At 44.6% G+C, this 6,192-nt stretch overlaps 1 long non-coding RNA gene across 1 annotated transcript; it reads left to right on the forward strand.

The window, feature by feature from the left end:
* The first annotated feature begins 307 nt into the window (after positions 1 to 307).
* LOC125751593 (uncharacterized) lies at positions 308 to 5,842 on the forward strand. Its single transcript, XR_007400706.1, has 3 exons — positions 308 to 455; positions 3,942 to 4,131; positions 5,801 to 5,842. It is a non-coding gene; the product is annotated as an uncharacterized LOC125751593 (long non-coding RNA).
* Positions 5,843 to 6,192: the final 350 nt, after the last annotated feature.

The raw sequence follows: 6,192 nt of genomic DNA on the forward strand, positions 1-6,192 counted from the left end.
AACTATAAACCAACAAAAGACACTAAGTAGTCTAGTAAAAATCTGATATTGCATACTACAATACTGTTTATGGTCACGATATGGTATTCCATAAATCGAACATGTGCAATTATATTTATAACTATTAATACATTTAACAAAATAAATAAACAACAAGGGACATCTTGTTCAGAGTCTCGGACAACAAAACTCTGTCCGACATCAACGTCAGAAAGGAGGTGTGTTTCTAACGGGAAGTGACGTTTTCGTGATGTTTTTATCCGAGTTGCGACTCCCAGAGAGACGATCTAATGCAGGATAACACCACAGGAGCTTTTTACTGATAAACAGGCTCATTTTCAATTTTGGATTTTGGATCAACCAGATAAGCAGTAGGACCTACAGTAGATCATGCACCTGCTTAATTCAGGAGCTTCTGACCGAAATCGGCAGACATTTCAAAAGCAGATGCAGAGGTAAGTAAAAACAAAGAAATGAAAATATTACAGAAATCTCAGGTAGTCATCATTCATTTATATGTTACACTTTGGTCCATTTGTGTTTGAGGTGAATGATGAATTTTCCCAGGGCCATGGAGAGGACCAGCCATCCAACTTACGGTGATGATACATAGGGCAACTTTTTGAGCAATGTTGCCGGGCAACGGGTGAGACAAAGGACAACTCGTCTGGATCAGGGTGATAATCCAAATTTTTCAAATACTGTAGAAATTTATTGCCCAATATCAATGAAAAAGTTCCCAAGTAACATTGTCCAGTAACATTGCTTAAAAACTTGCCCTGTGTTTTATCACCCTCAGTCATCCTGCAAAAGTGGGTCTGTTAAACACTCATAGATAACGGGACAATGAGGAAGCAAGGATGGCTCATTCTGTTTCAATCTATAACACACAGATTTAACAAAATCTGCACACCTCGCATCATGTGTGAGACCTTTGCAGGTGAGCAGGGTTTGATTTCAGTCGCTCCTCACATCATGTTCTGAAAGTTACCCTTGAAGCCCACTGTAATCTTTTGGATGACAAATGTGTGATGTTCCCTTTTTTCTGCAGATGAAACGATGTAAAATGACTTCAGAATGCGTAATGTTCCCCCTGAATGTGTTTGATTCAGTGGCGGATGGGTGTTGCCTTTTCGAAAATGAGTCGTGCTAAGACATAAAAACTTCAAATTGAATTAAAATGATAGTAATACAGTAAGGCATTAACTCCCTGTACAGACTCTCCACTGGAAATAACTGTAAGGACTCCTTAGCTGGTGTTTCTGCTGAGAAATAAACAACACAGCTTTAAGCAGCTGAGTTTCTCCAGGGGAGGAGTTACAGTCTCACCCGGAGTCAGCATTTGAAGCCTGACACACATCCTAGGCAGGAAAAATGGGTAAAACAGGAAGCATGAGGAATGGAATCTCAAGGTAAAACAGTAACGGTGTAAAGTTTTCCTTGAACAAAAAGTGCGTTATGTTTGTGTTTGTCAAGATTGTTAAATCTTTCATTCACCAGTTTAATACTTTAGCAAATATGGTTAGTATGATTGATAGTAATAAACCATATTTACTAATCAAGGTTTTATATACCTATGTATTCCTTAATGTATGGTATGGCGTGTCTGGCCAAATTGTCCTTTTTGTCACAGAGTAGGGCACACCCTGGGCACGATGCTGGGCTGGCACAGGACACAGACACAGAAGGAATAAACTCCACACCTACACACAGTCAAGAGTGAGCTTCGAACCCACAACCTTGGAGGCGTGAGGTCACTGACCCAATGGGACACTGCACATGGCTTGCCCAGATGCACATTAATTTATTAATTTCTTTTATCCAGAATAATTAAAGTATTTCGACCCTTTTTCAACCCTGACGAAACCATTCAGTGAGTTTAAAACTTTGCAGACTAACTCTGTTAATCACCATCAAAACGATTTATATTATCTGCAGCATCAACAGATTCAAGTCATTTAATTCAACCTAAAGAAACCCTTCAGGAGTGGGAGCACAAAGCAGAGATGGGTACAGAAAGGGATCAGAAAAGGGTTCATTGCATAAATCAGTAAATCAATACGGGTCCTGAGAGGCCTCCATTCCAACAAGGCCTGAAATTCAGGGTGCTGAGGGCAGCCTCTACCTGCCCGACAGAAATTAGCACCAAAGGGTGTGTTTTGAAATGCTGACCTCATGATTTACTGATTTACAAGAGAAACGTCAGGTGAGACAGAGTGTTTGCCATGTTCCTCAGTTAGAAACGGTTCATTCTGCAGCTTTCAAGAACATTGTCTCTCACATAAATCGCCCGTATCAACGCTACCTGAGATCCAGCATCACACAAAGCTACTCAGGTTCAGTTCTGCTTCCTTTCAACCATCAATCCATTTTCCAAATTCTTATCCAGCACAGGACTGCAGATAAAATAATCAGTTGGTAAAATGATCAATGACAGCAAAGCTATTACACTTAAATAACGCTTGAAACAGTAAAAATAAAACGCAGCGTTTCACTAACAGCAGATTTAACATCAATCAGCCATATTGGCTTGATCACAGATCAAACTGAGTAAAAGGCTTGCTGGGGACACTACTGAAGTGGTTTATTGTCAATGTGTGGCTCTCCAGCTCATTAATGAAAGTCTGCGCACAAGCACGTACCATAGAATTTATTGTTGTAGATATTCTATGAAAGTCGCAGCAAGCGAAATACAAGCACCTACTAATGAAGAGATTAAGCGTTTGTGTCAAGAGAAAGAGGCCCAGTTTTTCTGTCTTAGCACGACTCATTTTCGAAAAGGCAACACCCATCCGCCACTGAATCAAACACATTCAGGGGGAATATTACGCATTCTGAAGTCATTTTACATCGTTTCATCCCCAGAAAAAAGGGAACATCACACATTTGTTATCCAAAAGATTACAGCGGGCTTCAAGGGTAACTTTCAGAACATGATGTGAGGAGCGACTGAAATGAAACCCTGCGACACCTGCAAAGGTCTCACCGTCAGTGAGGGGAGGGCCTGGCAGCTGATCTCCGCTGGGCACACATGCATAACTAACCCGGCAGTGACTCTATGGATGCTCAAAGCAAGACACTCATTTGAATGAATTCAGTCGACCTGCTGGCTCCCCCGTTAGTAAAGGCAGCATGGTGTCAGAGAGAATGAGGCTGAGAGGCGCGGCCCACCCCCTCTGCTAATTACCCTGAGCGCATCCTTTAAAAAGCTGGGTTGGTCTACCTGAATCAGCTTTTGTCTGAAGGGCATGTCTAGTGATTACACTTAAGCAAGGACAGTGTTGTGTTGAATTTAATGTTTTTACATAGTATCTATGTGAGTAAATGTACATGTAGATGGATATCAAGTATGAAGGTGCCAGTGTGCAAGCATGCTGAATCTGCACAGTATAGCAGGTAGATATGGCAGAGTATAAACACTGAGCTCTGTAAGCGATTGTAATAGGCAATGTACTGTATATATTAGCAGATACCTGAATCTCTTTACTGAGGGCAGAAGTGCAAAAAGACCATCACAGGCATTTGAGGAGTTCATGTGTGTGTGTGTTTGTGGACTAAGATAAGATAAGAGTTGCAAACTTCACTATTACAGTGAAAAAACAGTTTACGGTTCTCTGTTTAACAGCACAAGAGTAATAAATAGGAGAAATAAGAACAACACACAAAAAGAGACAGTATGAGTGTCAGTGCCATGTGTACATCTTTATATTTGTATTATGTTTGCATTTTGTTTATATTACTTTGTGGGGGACATTAAAAAAACTGTTATTTTGATGCTGTGGGGACCATTTTTCATGTCCCCACAAAGATTTAATCATAAACGTGTGTGTGTGTGTGTGTGTGTGTGTGTGTGGGTGTCTGTGTGGTACTGACTCATGTCTGAACCAGAGGTCCAGAAGATCTGGTTGGAAGCAGGGAGGTCCAGTAATAAGTGGTATCAGCTTGCTTCCTGCCAGACATTGGAGATGGAGGTGAAGGAAGGAGGGCTTCACGGGAGGAGAAGCCAGAATGTAAGAGGCTCCAGGAGATTAAGAGGCTCAGGAGACAATAGGACTCCAGTCACGGGTCAGTAGGCGGCACCTGGGGCGACGTACCCCAAGTAAACCTGGCCGACGGCACCTGGATTTTCTGGTAAGTCAGCGGCTACAGGCAACAGGACCCAGGAAGGTTGCATACAGTCCTCAGAGCAGCTTGGAGCGGAAAATAAATATGACAACAAGGCACACGTCCTGGTGCCCGTGGCGCCATGTGCTGGCGTCTCTGAGCAGACGGCATCGCCCTGTCCTCCTGCGTCAGTGAGGGGCTTAGCGGACCCGGACTCAGCAGCTTACGCAGAGCCACGCGCCTCAGCTGTGACAAACTGCACGGTGCGGCTCGTTCATTCCCCTTTGCTGGCGTATTTCAGGGTATAAGAGGCCAACGAGCCGCTTTGCTGCCTCTGTGCTTCCGGCTGGAAAGCGTGACCCTTTCTCCTGCATATCATGGATCTTTTTAAACGGCTTGCTCTCAGCTTCCAACTTCTGTCTCATCAGCACTGTAGCTTCAGCCCTCGTTCATTATTATCTGTCACAAGCATCAGTATCATTCGCTCTGCTCCTGTTTATCTGCTTCTAATTTTATATGCAATGACTGATTTGTACTTTGGCATCCAAATACTGTTTATTTATTAAAATATGATTTTAAATATTGCATATTTATGATGTGCGGTAGGTGTGATCACTGATATGGCCGCTCTTTTGGACATCGGTGCTGTACTCTGAGGTGTGAAAACTGCAGACCTGTGTATGACCTCACAGCTGACTGCATGAATTCGTAACATCACGGAAATGCCATGTTGTGTTAGATCATGTGTTAAACATCCAACAGCCGACCCCCCTTTTTTGCACAGACGATGGAAGTCATGGCTTTGACGCTGCGCACTCAGGGTTTTGCAGGAGCGTCACTGTGATTCTCTGTCAGATTCGATCATCATGCTCTACATGCATCTCCAGGCTGAATCTCAGACACAGCAGGATTCATACCTCAGAAGAGATAACACTGGAACATTTTCCAGTATAGGCTGGATATCAGCTGGAAAGGTGTTTCTCTTTGCTAAGATCACTGGTAGTAAATCTGCAGTTAAGCTGGAGTTTCCGAATGCAGTTCATCACTCTATTTCCATATCACAAACAAGCCAATCTAAAGCCCCTCAGGCAAGTGTTTTGCCACGTTAAATAAAAAATCCACTGTTAACTTTATGGGACTTTATTCCCTTCCTTTGCAAATATAGATTTCTAAAATCATCCTGCGGCAAACGCAGTGCAGAGTTTTTTGGAAGTAAGAGCGTGAATCTTCGGTGCTGTTGCTGGTGATGCGTTGAGGGTCTCTGAAGCTCACACATGACCTTGATCACCCACGGACCCCACAGGGTCCTGACAGCTCACAGCCAGAATGAACAGCTTTCCCTGTCGCTATGTGTGTGACTGGCCGGCTGACTCTGAGTCACCGGGGCGGGAGGATGCGCTCAGGTGTCAGACGGGCTGCTAAAATGGCAGAAGTGACTGCAGAGCGAGGCGTGGGTTTGCGAAGAACCTGCAGGGGGCAGTGTTTCATCTGGGTCACGGAGACACCCTTATTCCCCTCTCTGTTGATCTGCCTAATAGGATGCTGCCCCCACTTGTACTGCTGGATGTTTCAACCCATTCTGTAGACGAATGGGCGTGGGGAGCGGGGTGAGGGGCTCAGGTCCTCACCTAGCAAGGCTCCCATGTGTCAGTCTTGCTGCTGGATGACACCACACCGGTCTGTGTGTTACATACAGGTTTCCCCGAAGACCACATCAGCCAATCACACAGCAATACGGATCCCAGCTGGCGCTGCTAATTTACGGCTCCCCGAAACACTTGCCTGATTTTGACTTCAGAACCCGCAGGTTGCGTGTAGGCTGCTGGGTCCTAAACACCACCCCTTCTGTGTTCTGCACCGCTCATGAGCGTGAGAGGGGTCTCACCTGGTGGGAATATCCTGACAGCTGTGGCCAGCAGCCAGACGGGCTTCCCCTTGACAGAGAGGTGGGCTACGCACTTTTGGAGCCTGGCTCCTCCACACAGAAAGAAAACACAGGAGGCTGATGGTGCATCTGACGGTCGATCCAAACGTCTCTGCGGAGCAATGAAGGTAATAGGAGCAATACTGCAGCCTAGGGAGCAACTG

This window comes from Brienomyrus brachyistius, chromosome 1 (assembly GCF_023856365.1).
Source record: "Brienomyrus brachyistius isolate T26 chromosome 1, BBRACH_0.4, whole genome shotgun sequence".
In the NCBI taxonomy this organism is placed as follows: domain Eukaryota; kingdom Metazoa; phylum Chordata; class Actinopteri; order Osteoglossiformes; family Mormyridae; genus Brienomyrus; species Brienomyrus brachyistius.